Source organism: Marmota marmota, unplaced genomic scaffold (genome assembly GCF_001458135.2).
Source record: "Marmota marmota marmota unplaced genomic scaffold, marMar, whole genome shotgun sequence".
NCBI classification, from domain to species: Eukaryota; Metazoa; Chordata; class Mammalia; order Rodentia; family Sciuridae; genus Marmota; species Marmota marmota.
In genome coordinates, this window is record NW_026000229.1 from 47,633,427 (window position 1) to 47,647,854 (window position 14,428).

Here is a 14,428-nt window from a genome sequence, read left to right on the forward strand (position 1 = left end):
GAGTTTCTCCCTCTCTGAAGTTTGGGTCTGTAAGTCTGCTGAAATAAATCAGCAATAGACATAACAGGAGAAAAAGAATATAAACTTATTAATGTGTACAGGAGCCATATAAAATATGAAACTCAAAGAAGAGACAGATGGTTGAGGACCTAAATATCATTCTCAGAAGGGTGAAGAAAGTGTCATATAGTAGAGAATAGTACAGGGGTAGCAAATGATATTTGGGAGAAATATGAACGAAGAACAGATAGTGGCCTGGGACAGAGTTCCTTAGAGTTTTAAGTGTGGTATTTAATTTTCAGTACTTTCTGTAATGGTTAATCCTTTCTGGCCAGTGAGATTTCCTGGCAGTTTCACACCTAAGAAAGGAACTTCCTTTAGAAAAGGGAACTTCACTTTTCAGAAAGCCTTTCCCTGGCTTTGGAGAGGAAAAAGGATCAAAGATGAGATGGGGTAGGAGAAAGTCAAGGAGACCTTAGTTCTGAGACTGTTGCTCCAATTCAAAGTGCCACACTTTAGGGTATCATTTCTGAGCCTCATTGTTACCAAGTAGAACTTTCACAACTGAGTTGTGCCAGAGAAAACTGAATCAAAAAACATGCCCAAGATCACATAGTTTAACTGTTTCAAACTCAGGTCTGACCACAGTTCTTCTGCAGACCATTATTCTTTTTTATTTTGGGTGGGGGGTACCAGGGATTGAACTCAGGGGCACTCGACCAACCTATTTTGTATTTTATTTAGAGATAGGGTCTCACTGAGTTTCTTAGGTTCTCGCCAAGTTGCAGAGACTGCTTTGAACTAGTGATCCTCCTGCCTCTGGCTCCAGAGCCACTGGGATTATAGGCGTGCGCCACAGTGCCTGGCAACCATTATTCTTTATAACCACATATTGGTTCCGTTTACATCACCCATGTTTACTAATAGTCTGTAGTATTAAGTATATATTTGTATGCTTCCCCCCACCCCAAGATGGGGTTGTAAAAGAGCTCTGACATTTACTAACTCTATGGCTTTAGTCTCTGTGTTTATACTAAAGTATTAGTTAACTGTGCCCATAGTAGTGTTGTAAGGATAAAAAAGTAATTTGTGGAAAGTCACAATATATTACCTAGCACTAAAATTATAGACATTGTCTGCCATTAAACTCATGAGCATATTTTGCCAAAAGTTTATAGAATAGACCTATTCTTAGAAAACTTGAAATCCTTCCATCACCTTTTGCAGAAGGTTTTTCTTTGGTAAACTTTTGTTTGTTTGTTTCATTTTTTTCCCCTGTTATTGGTTGATTTATTAACTGGGTTTATTTCCACCAAATATATAGTTTTAACTTTTATAGGCAGTTAACCTTCTTAACATTATTATATCTTAAAATCCTTTCTAATTATTAAAATTTGACAATATGAAAAATATGATTTTAAAATTAATGAAAACAGTAATATCACCCCTGATACTTAACTATAAGAACTCAACAGTAAATATAACTTTATTCCTTGCTCTTCCCGTAAAACTAGTAAAGACTTTTCTCATGCTATTAAAAACTGTTATGGCTACATAACATTTCATCATATGCCAAATTTAACTATTTTCTTACTAATAGACTTTTGAGTCATTTTTAAGAAGAATGTCAATCTCCATGTTAATTTTCTTCAAAATCAGTTTGGGTTTGCTTTTAAAAATGATAAGAGTTTTTTATAATTATATCTAGAACAATCTACCTCAGACTCAGTTTAGAAAGCACTTAAGTATCTTTTATGTTATCTTTTTCATTTCTTATTTTTTAACTTATATTTTAAGCAACTAGACAGAACTTTTACTTTTTAAATACTAGTTATTGTCAATTTCAAGTTTGTTTTCATTTTTTTTAACTTTCTTGCATATCTAAGGATATTACTTTGTTCCATGTGTCTATGCTTATATAGATATTTAATTCATTATTTTATAAACTAAGATATTGAGATCAATGTTTTCTCAAGTACCGCTTTGACAGCTTTCTATAATCTTATAATGCAGCAACATCCCTTATTTAATAAAAACAAAATTTATGTTCAAATTTCATCCATGTCTCAACACAATTACATATTAGTGTAAGTTAAGTATTATCTTTATCAGCTCACCTTGGAAGAAAGTCTAAAAAATGAGACATCTTTTCTCTAACACTCTAATTTTCATACAAAGTTATAAGTTTTACCCTTTGCTTGAATGTCCATGAACATAAATCTGGCCTACTACATAATGTGAAATTTCTGTACTCTAGGTTCTTGTCGGGGAGAATAAACTCTCAACCGGCAAATTCACAAGCTTAATTGTCAGATAGATGACCTGGAGTATGTACAGTCTGTTCATTTTACTGTATTCTGTATTTTATGCTCACCCCAATCTAAATCACTGCAGAGTTTTGTACTAAGATTACATTGTACTCTGGGCTGAGTCATCTTTTCTCTCCTATATTTTGACATCATACTTTGGCCTAAATCAAGTTATTTGTAAGAAACTTCTTGTAAAAAAGGTTTATTCTAGGGCTGGGATTTTGCTCAGTGGTAGAGAGCATGCCTAGCACATGTGGGGCACTGGGTTTGATTCTCAGCACCACATATAAATAAATAAAGGCCCATCAACAACTAAAAAAAATATTTTTAAAATTTATTCTAAAATCATCATTGTATATTGTTGAGGATATTGTCCACACATGTCCCCAGAAAAGATCTTTTTCTATATTCAGTACCAGGAAAAGCAGCATTGATTAGATCCTTCTTTTCTCTGGCTATTATGTTCTCAGAAGCAAATATGTGGCTCACCTCTATCAAGCATAAACGTTTCGATACCTGTTTTTGGTTCTGGATCTACCTCATTAATTGTCTTATCCACCCTCAAACACACATACACGTTTCTATAATTGTTTTTTATTTGTATCTCTATAACTTCAAGTTTTCTTTTGCAATGAGTGGTCTACATTAAAATTTGATTTGAATATACTTTTGGATATGTTTGCACTTCTTTTTTGGATATGTTATTTTAAATTAATATGGAAAGACTGTAGTGAGGAAAAAAAAGTATATCATAAGGATTAAAAGGTAGAAACCTGGAATTAGAGGAAGATGTAATTCCCAGCTCTGCTACTTGTGGGCTGTGTAACTTTAGGCAAGTAATATCATCTCTAAGCTTCACTCTCCTCATCTCTGAAATGGAGATAAAGATAGTGTTGTTCTCCTAAGTTGCTATGAGGATAAGAGTAGTATCTACCTCAGAAGGTTGATGGGAGGATTAAATGGAAATGCATATGAAATGTTTACTAGATGCCTACCACTTAGGAAGTATTTAAAAGTGTAAGCTTTTGTGATTCTAAACAATGGTTTACTAGCTTCAATGAGTTCTTGAATACCTGAAAATGTTGGCAAAATTTACTTGAGAGGAGTCCTATATATTTAATCAAACTCTCCAAAGGAAGAATGATCCCTAAAGAAGAATAAAAATCCTGAAGAACAGGATTTCTCTTTTGAATAGTTTAATTTATGTGCCTCTATTTACCTTTCCTCCTTGATTTTGTTAAGAATTGAAGTTTCTAATTACATTTCATCTAATATGTACCTAGTTTTTCTTAGAATTTTTTGGAAGATTTTGTTATAATTATGAAATCCTCTCCTCTTTTTAAAAATCTTCTATGTTTATCTCTCCTAGGAGATTGGAGGCCCCGGGAGGGCAGGGTATTTTATATGCTCAGAAATTTAAAAGTATGGAACACTTTGCAAATTTGCCTGGCTTTCTTTCACAGGGGTCTCGCTAATCTTTTCTGTATGGTTCCAATTTTGGTATATGTGCTGCCAAAGAAAGCACTGAAATGGCCTTTTTACTTATGGATATTCTGAAATATACTGTATCTTTTACTATAATATCAATTTTCTTATGTTTGCATTGGTGTAATAGACTTAATACCATCCTTTAACTTTTTGTCTGTTGGTAATATTTTGAGTGTATCTCCTTGAGTAAAATATTATGGAATTTGTTTTTCATTTGTTAGTTAGCAAGACATTTTGTTTTGTTTTGTTTTCTGGTTTCAGGTATTGAACCTAGGTGCGCTTAACCACTGAGTCACATCCCCAGCCCTTTTTATTTTTTTAGACAGGGTCTCGCTTAATTGCGTAGGGCCTCACTAAGTTGCTAAGGCTGGCTTTGAACCTGCGATCCTCCTGCCTTAGCCTCCTGAGCCACTGGGATTACAGGTGTGCACCACCACCCAGCAGTGCAACTCTTTCTATAGGGTGGGTCAAATAATTTATATTTATTGGCATGATTGTTAGTTTTGGTCTTTTTCTTTAAGCTTTTTTAGGGCTGGGGTTATAGCTCAGTGGCAGAGTACTTGCTTACCATACATTATAAAGCTTAGTTCAATCTCAGTACCACAAAAAAAAAGTTTTTAAATTGCTGATTGCCTTTATATGATATTTGTGGTATATTTGCATCAATTTACTTTTTATCAAAATTAGGATTTTTAACATTGGAATATATGCTAATATATCTTTTTATTATAATATTTTTTCTTTTAGGAAAAATGTTTATAAGAATATAGAACACATATCACTTTTAAAGAATATAATAACTCATGAGCACAAAATGGTTCAAATCAGTAATAGATATTTAGTCCCTGTGCTGGCAGATTAGGATTCTTTTTTATTAAAGACCTCAGAGACTGGGTGAGAATAAAAATAAAGCTTTTAAGCTCATATAGCTGGCCAGGGAATACACAATTTATATCTGGATAAGAATATAGAAAAAAATCATTGCCTAGTACTCAATATCAGATTTTTTTCCCAACCCAGTATGCAATTTGCAACACTACGTTATCTGTTTCCCTCCTGAATTCCGTTCAGCCAGGCCCTCCATAGTCACAGGTTCTCCACCTTCCAGTTCAACCAACTGTGAAATCTACTTGTTTCCTCAAAGATATTTGAGGGAAAAGAATTCTATCTATACTGAATGTGTACAGACCTTTTTCTTGTCATTATTCCATAAATAATACAGCACATAGTGTTTACATTGGATTAGGTATTATGAATAATCTAGCATGACAAACTATACAGGAGATTATACCAAAATGCTATACTATTTTATATAAGGGACTTGAGCACCCACAGATTTGGGTATGGGGGGTAGTCCTGAAACCAATCCCTGTGGATCTGGAAAAGACACACAAGTCTATGTAAACCTTCCTGTTCCATGTTCACTCTATCCGTGATCTTTATTATTGAATGTATTGGATGAGAGGTAGCAGCAGCATCTTTCAGAGACATGATAACATTCAGCCTAACTATATTACTGACCATTCATGCAGGCCAACAAATCCTGTAATACTAAAGCAGTGGTCTATGGTAATATAGTTCATAACTAAGGAAAAGCTATACAAGTAGTGTTGCTCTTCTACTACCTTGAAACAGGACTTAACTAGAATTTGGAGATGATGGAAAATATAGGCTGCACCATTTCCTTTAATAGGTATGATTGTCAAATTCCCAATATTCTGTTATAATGTCTTGACTTACTGGGATTTACTTTATCCATCTCAAGATGTAGATATTTTTAAATTTGCCTTTGTTACACCGGTTGTAATACCCCAAGTTTTGCTGGACTGATCCACCACACACTTGTCCCATTTGAAAAGTCCCTACTTGTTTTGCTGGGTTCCCTCTTTCCCCATAATAGGGACCAAATCCAGTGCTCCACTGAACTACATGCTCAGTTCTTATACTGGGTTTATATCATTTATCATTTATCTATTCCTAAATTTTTAAGTAATTTTTTCCTTATATTTCTACTAGCTAGTATATTCAGAATTGTGTCATTTTTCTACTGCCAGATGGTCCACCCAGTAAAAACCATCTACTCTGCAACATCAGGATCATAGAAATCAGAGATCAAATATCAAGTGTCTTAGCAGCATGAAACTTTGTGAAACTGTTCAGGTCTTATAATTATCAAAACATTTTAAATTTTTAATTGGGAATGTTTTCTCATTTTTAATATTTAGTTGGGCATTTTCATTTCAAAATGGAAATAATATTTGTGAGGTAATTTGATAAAATATGTACAAATTTCTGCTTCTGAAAAAGTCTGAAATAGTTTCTATTGGATCAGCCTTCCACAAATAGCAATGATAAATTCTGAACAAAATATAAAAAGCACTGAATGCACTGGAGATCAACATTTTGAAGAAGGAAATGACACTGAATGAGATTCCTAGTTTTTATAGCTTTTAGCCTAAGGAAAGGTCCCATCCAAGGGCCAGCCAAAACTTGAAGAGAAATCTACTCTTTCGTTGGTTTGAAAAATCAAAAGATAAAATTCTAGCAACTACTGCAAGTGAAAAGTAAATGGGAAATCTCAGGAATGAGACAGTTCAACAAAGGAAGCCCCATATTCTGACTATAAACTCTTTCATATTTTTGTCTGATACCTGACCTTCACATGTGCAAGACATACTCTAGATGGTACAATTAATGATAAATGAATTACACTGAGATTTCTGTTCTCTATGCATGGGAGACAGAGTTTGGGATCTGAGTCCAGCCAAGATTGTTTTTTTACTAAAACAAAAATTAATACTTTTCAGAGAAATAAAACATAATCCAGACTTTATAAAATATGTCACCCACAATGTCCAGAACACAACCTAAAGTTACTAGGTATATGAAGAAAAATGAAAAATAAAACCTAGAGTCAAAAGCAAAATAAAAAATTACTGGAGACAACCCCTAATCTACCCCAGGATGACCTGGATTTGGGATTTATCAAGCAAATATTTTATAATATGTTCAAGGATGTAAAGAAAAATACACCTGAATGGATACATAGAAAATCTCAAGTCAAAACTATAACAAGTGGCAATTCTAGAATTTAAAACTAATAAAAATGAATAAATCACAGGCCTAGGATGGAGGATTTCACATTCAAGGCCAGCCTTAGCAACTTTGTGAGACCCTGTCTCAAAAAAGGGCTGGGGAAATGCTTCAGGGTTTCATTCTCAGTACTGCCAAAAAAAAAAAAAAAAGTCATTAGATATGCATAATGGTAGATTGGAGAGGAAGCAAGAGCCAGTGAACTAAAAATAGATCAATAGAAATTATCCAATCTGAAGAACATATGAAGGTGAGGAAAAGATCATAAAAAAGTGAACAAAGCCTCAGGGTATAAGAGGTATAATTAGTGTAACCAGAAGAAACAAGAATATGAAGTTGGAAAAATACTTGGAGAAATGAACTAAATTTTCCAATTTTGTTAAGACAATTTTATAACTTCAAGAAGCTGAGCAACCCCAGTCAAGATTGAATATAAAGAAAACTTCATCTCAATTCATCATAGTCACATTGTTTCAAGCTGAAAATATAGAGAAAATTAAAAAAGAATTAGAGAAAAAATGAATTATAGACTTACATCAGAGAACAGGGATTCTAATGACACCTCACCTTTCATCAGAAATAATGGAGCATAGAGGACAAAAAACTTTTAACTCTGAAATCTGTATCCAGTGAAAATATTTTTTTTACATCCTATGATAGGAATTGTACCCATACCATGGATGCTCTACCACTGACCTACATTTGCATTCCTTTTTATATTTTTATTTTGAGGTAGGGTTTCACCAAGTTGCCCAGGCTGACCTCGAATTTGCAAACCTTCTGCCTCAGCCTGCCAGGTAGCTGAGATTGTGGGTGTGCACCGCTGCACCTGGCTCCAATGAAAATATTCTTTAAAAATAGAGAAATAACTCTTCCAGATAAAAGAAAACTTAGATAATTAACAGCATACCTGAACTACAAGAAATGTTAAGAAAAGTACTACAAAATGAAGAGAAAAATGGCTTGGATTCCAGCTCTTTGGAAGTGAATGAAGAACACAAGAAATAGTAAATATATCGGTAAATATTTCTTTACAATACATATGGCTGTGCAAAGAAAAAAATGTAACAATATTATGAGGCTTACATATGTAGATGTAATATTACTACTCTGTTACATATAACAGCTATAGCATAAAGGGCAGGGATAAGACTTAAAAAGTTCAGAATATATGTCATAATCTTTAGAATAGAGCTTCTCAAGCTTTTTGGTCCTGATACTCTATTATACTCCTAAAAATTATTAAGAATCCAAAAATCCATTTTTATGTACATTATATCAAATACCTCAAACATATTAGAAATAAGAATTGAGAAATTATAAAAATGTTCATTTAATTCAAATAATAGACCCATTACATGTTAATATAAATAGCAAAAAAAAAAAAAGTTTGTGTAGTGCTGGGGATTGAACCCAAGGCCTTGTGCATGCAAGGCAAGTACTCTACCAACTGAGTTATAACCCCAGCCCATAAATAGAAAACTTTTGTAAAAAATAATTATATTTTCTAAAAGAGAAGATAAGCATTGTTTTACATTTTGCAAGTCTCCTTAGTGTCTGACTTAGTAGAAGACAGCTGGGTTTTCAGGTCTGCTCCTGCATTCAGTATGTTGTGATATGTCATTTATGTTCAAGTACATGAAGAAAGCCTATCTTTTCCAGTATTTGCAGATGGAAAACAGATAATTTTATAGACTTTTCAGATATTTGTGGGTATTTTCTTTAATACTACACCAAAACTCAGAAATCAAGGTTTTGTAAAGGTCAGTTGGCATGTAGAATTTTAAATTGTGAACTCTCCATTGGTCTATCTTGCACTTTGAGCAATTCTGTAACATCATGCATTGATCATTTAGACATGAGTGGTGACAGATCTTCTAAATGTTGGCATATTTCATTTCAAAATGTCCAAAATCACATGTGTTACTATCACACCATCTCATCAGAAAAGTCTGGTTTGGGTAATCTGTCAATCATGGATACAAGTGTGTATAACTTTCCTAAAATTCTATTTTCTCTTGAAACTTCAAATTTCATCATTGGCAATAAAAACTTCCATATTCTTTCTTTGAAGTGATAGTCTCATTTTGTTTATTTTGGGGGAAAAAAACCAAACATGCCTAGCTGCCAAGTCTGAATAACCATTGTTTGTCTGCCATAATTGTCCATCAAGTAGAAAGTGGTGTTCTAAGAAAGAAAGAAAAAAAAGGTCTACTTCCAAATCAAATAATCACATAAATAGTTTTCCTGAAGGCCAACACTATATTTAGCATAAAGCAGAAGTGCATTAGGGGCACAACTTATCACACAGAATATTAAATACACTAACACTGTAGGGTTGATGTTTAATACATTTTCACTGCTTCATCAAAGATATTCTTAAATGAATTTTTTTAACTAGGAATGCATGATAACGAAGAATACAGTATATCACTGTAAAATGATTTACATTTTTAGCCTGAAAAAAAATTTCCGGTGACTTTCTCATTTCTATTGTGAAAACAATATTTGGTGTTTAAAGCATTCATCACACCTGCACTTAAATTTTCAATTCCTTTTGCTTTAAGCTCTGAATGGTTTCAAACGATGCTGCAGCTTATCTTGGACCATAATAGTATTCAAAATGTTCTGTTACAGACGACATAATAAGGTAAATTCTTCACATTTATGATGCCTATTGAAACATAACTTTCATAATATTTTTGTCTTTTATTTATATATTTCCTTCAAAGTAGATTCTTCCCCTCATTGAGACAGAGCTCTCTGGTACTTTCATCTTTCTCAGTATCGTAGAGAGAGTAGCTGTGTGTTGAGAGATTTTTTTTAATTGTACTAAAATGTACATAACATAAATTTTTAACAATTTTTAAGTGTAAGTTCACTGATATTAGGTACATTCATGTTGTTGTGCAGCCATCACCACTGTCCATTTCCAGAACATTTTTATCATCCCAAACTGAAACTCTACCTGTTAAATAATAATTTCCCATTCCTAAGACAATGATCCATTCCTAAGTATGAAAACTGGGGTTTTATTTTTCATTTTGAAGTAAAATATTGAATTCTAAAATGAGTTTTATACCAAATGAGTTTTAAGTTTCTGAAGAAAATTCTAAATATTGTAAAACTCATTGTGTATGTATTCTGTGTTTTCATGTAGATGCAAGAAAAATTTGGGGATTTGAAAATACAATTTGTTAAATGATAAAGGGTTTCAGTGGTATAGTCCTATAATGGAAACAGTAAGAACCCAGTAAAACTACAGAGAACAAACTGAGTTAATCTCTGAAAATGTTTTATATATATAAATTTATAACCTAACTCCACTGTATCGGAAATCATAGAAAACACAGAACAACATGCACACAAAGAGATGACGTCATCATGTATCACGTAGCCTCAGAAAACTATACTCAAGAAAAGGCAAAGAATAAAGTCATTATCTTTTTTTTTTTTTTTTTTTTTTTTTTTTTTTTTTGAGGTACTGGAGATTGAACCCAGGAGTGTTTCACCACTGAGCTATATTCTCAGCCTTTTTAAATTTTCAGACAGGGTCTCACCAAATTGCCCAGGTTGGCCTCAAACTTGAGATCCTTCTGCTTTAGTTTCCCATGTCGTTGGGATTACAGGTGTACACCACCATGTTCAGTTTAAGTAGTTTTTATTTTGTTTGATTTTGACATTTAGTCCTTAGACTACACTTTAAAAACTTCTGTCCTAGAGCAACATTAACAACAAAATACAAGAGGGGCAAACAGAAAACACAAAGTAAAATGTAAGCTCTAAACCAGACATCTCTAATTACATTAAATATTATTGGTTAAAAAATAGACTATCAAGAATTGGGCAGGTGGTATGGGCTTATAGTCCCAGCTACTGAGGAAGCTGAAACAGAAGAATTTCCTGAATCCAGGAGATCCAGGACAGCCTGGGCAATAAATATAGTGAGATGCCCTACCCCTGCCCCAAACAATACACTGCCAAAATTTATTATTTTTTTTAACCAGCAATTGAACCAAGGGGAGCTTAGCCACTGAGCCACATCCCAAGCCCTTTTTATTTTTTTATTTTGAGACCGGGTCTTGCTAAATTACCAGGACCTCGCTGAGGCTGGCTTTGGTTTTTTGTTTGTTTGGTTGGTTGGGTTTTGCTTTGTTTTTGGTACAGGAAATTGAACTCAGGGATACTTAACCACTGAGTCACATCCCCAGCCTTTTTTATATTTTGTTTAGAGACAGGGCCTCTCTAAATTGCTGAGGCTAGATTTAAACCCTCAATCCTCCTGCCTCAGCATCCCAAACTGCTGGGATTACAAGGCATGAACCATCACACATGGCCCAAATTGGTTTTTTGTTTTTTTTTTTTTTTGGTACCAGGGGTTGGACTCAGGGGTACTCAAACACTGAACCACATCCCCAACCCTATTTTGTATTTTATTTAGAGACAGGATCTCACTGAGTTGCTTGGCATCTCGCTTTTTGCTGAGGCTAGCTTTGAACTCACAATCCTCCTGCCTTAGCCTCCCTAGCCACTGGGATTACAGGCATGTGCCACTGCGCCCAGCTCCCAACCAAAATTGATTTTTTAAAGGCCATCTATATCCTGGCTCCTAGGATGTACTTGAAATATATTTAAAGACATATATAGGTTGAAAATTAAAAATGGAAATCAATATGTTATGCATTCAGTAAGCATAGAAGGCTACATTAGTATCAGATAAAATAGACCAAAACAGAGTATTACCAGATATGAAAATGTACATTTCATCAGGGAGCAATAAATATATACCAAATATAAAGAGGAATGTTTCATCAACACATAATCATAAATTGGTTATGAAGCCAAATTAGTGAGAAATAAAGGGGAAATACATAAACCAACAATCATAGTTGGAGATTTTAATACCCTATCCTCAGCAGATAATAAAACAATATCAGTATACATAGAAAATCTGAACACTACCTTGATGCCCTATAACTGGAGAAGGAACATTTCTCTCAATTGATCATGAAAATGGTCATCAAAACATCACACAATGGGCCATGAAACAAATCTGAACACATTCAAAACTAGAATCTGAGAATGTTCTTCTCTGGCCATGATGCAAGTAAATATTAGTAACAGTACATCTCAATAAGTAAGGAAATGGACAACACCATTCTAAACGTGGGCAAAAAGAAATCACAAGGGAAAACATAAAAATGGAGGCTAATGAAATATAAGATATCAAAATTTGTGGGAATGCAGCTAACTAGTGCTTGAAGGGAAAATTATAGCTTAAAATACTACATTAGAAAAGAAGAAAGATAAAAATGACATGAATTTCCTACTTAGACACTTGGGAGCAAAGAAAAAAATAAGTGAAGGACCAAGATAATAATAGAAACCAATGAAACAAAACAAGAGAGATTAAAGCAAAAGTTGACTCTGAATAGATCAATAAATTTGATTTGTAGAAAAAAGATTAAAATACAAAATGCTTATTCTATGAATAAAAGAGGGGATCACCACTCTCAATCTTATGATATTAAAAGAAAAATTAGTATTGTGAACATTTTTTGCCAGAAAAGCTGACAGATTAAATGGACACCACTGTGTGTGTGTGTGTGTGTGTGTGTGTGTGTGTGAAACCTTTAGTTTCAGCTAATTGTTCCTAAGGGGGAAAAAATTTTTAATAAAAAATATCAAAACTGGGGCTGGGGTTGTGGCTCAGTGGTAGAGCGCTCACCTCGCACGTGAGAGACCCTGGCTTCGATCCTCAGCACCACATAAAAATAAATAAACAAAATAAAGATATTTTTTTAAAAAACATCAAAACTATTAAAAAATAGGAACATGTGATAACAGGTTTTATGATGCCAGCATTACTCAGTGCCAAAATCGTCTTAACAAAAATATTACAAAATAAATAAAAATTATAGAATCTTATCCATCACTTATACTTACAGACTCAAAATCTGGTTGCATTCCTGGACAAGAGGGATTTGTCCAGGAATGCCACATTGGTTTAACATTTTAAAAATAGTCAGTGTAATTCACCACAGTAAGAGAACAAAGAAGAAAAACCACATTAACATTTCAATAGAAGTAAAAAGAAAGCATTTAGCAAAATTCAGCACCCTTTAAAAAAATTTATAGCCAATATTCTACTTAGATATTACAATCAATATCATACTTAAATAGCAAATGTTCTGTCCTTAACGTTGGGAACAAAGAAAGGATGCCAATACTATTCCATTCTATAGTATAATATAACAAAAAGTATAAAATTGTGAATTAAGAAATAAAACTGGGGCTGTAATTGTAACTCAGTGGTAAAGCACTTGGCTAGCATGTGTGATACACTAAGTTCTATCCTCAGCATAACATAAAAAAATAGATAAAGTTATTATGTCCATCTACAACTAAATTTTTTTTAAAAAAAAGTAAGACTATCTTTAATTGCAGGAAACATGGTGTTTATGGAGAACATAAGGATCTTAAAGAGTCTATTGACCATTAAAATTAGTGAATTTAGCAAGTGCTCAGGTAAAAACTCATTATATTTTTAATATACCATATAGAAAATGAAATTCAAAAAACAGTTACAATAGTATTTTTTAAAAAGCATTGGATTATTTTTTTCCCAAAACAAGCATGATCTCTATCCTGAAAACTACAAAATGTTACTGAGTGAAATTAAGGACCTAAATTAATGAAGAGATATGACATGTTCATGGATTGGAAGATGCAGTATTGTTAAGATGGCAGTTCTCCTCAATTTGATGTATAAATTGAATGCAATCCCCACCAAAATTTTACCATGCATTTTTTTAAAAATAGAAATTGACAAGTTGTATATGTTAATTAGGTACAATTTTTTGTACATACTTCAATAAAGTGGTTTTCAAAAAGGAAATTGATAAATTGATTCCAAAATTTATATTGAACCAAAAAACGTAAAATATTTAAAGTGGTGCTTTTCCATAGAACTTTCTGTGATAATGAAAATATTCTCTACCTCTAACATTCAGTATGAGTAACCATATATGACTATTGAGTACTTAAAAAAGTTCCTAGTACTGGGTGCTATGACACACACCTGTAATCCCAGTGACTCGGGAAGCTGAAGTATGAGAGTCACAATTTTGAGGCCAGTCTCAGCAATTTAGGGGCACCCCATCTTAAAAAATAAAAAGGGTTGGACATGAAGCTCAGTGGTATAACAACCCTGAATTCAACCAATCCCCAATACTACCCTTTCTCGCCTCCCCCAAAAAGGCAAAAGTTTCTAAAAGAAAACCTGAGTACAGGCAAAGATTTCTTAGGTCATAGAAAGTAATAACCATGAAAGAATAAATTGATAAATTAGATTTAATTAAAATTTCTTGTCAAAAGATAACAAAAAATGCAAAGGGAAGCCACAGACTTCAAAAATGATTTGCAGTACATACCCATATCTGACAAGGAACTGATGTTCAGCATATATGAAAATCAGCTGCAACTCTGATTTTTTTAAGACAGCCTAACTTAGAAGTGGTCAAAAGATTTGAGTAGAT

The 14,428-nt window shown here is 33.3% G+C and overlaps 1 protein-coding gene and 1 non-coding gene across 2 annotated transcripts in view; one reads left to right on the forward strand and one right to left on the reverse strand.

Moving 5' to 3' along the window:
• Gpr137c (G protein-coupled receptor 137C) overlaps positions 1-14,428 on the forward strand; it is a 49,467-nt gene that overhangs the window by 26,087 nt on the left and 8,952 nt on the right. The window lies entirely within an intron of this gene.
• Positions 3,728-3,834, reverse strand: LOC125613469. The gene has a single exon (XR_007344034.1). It is a non-coding gene; the product is annotated as a U6 spliceosomal RNA (small nuclear RNA).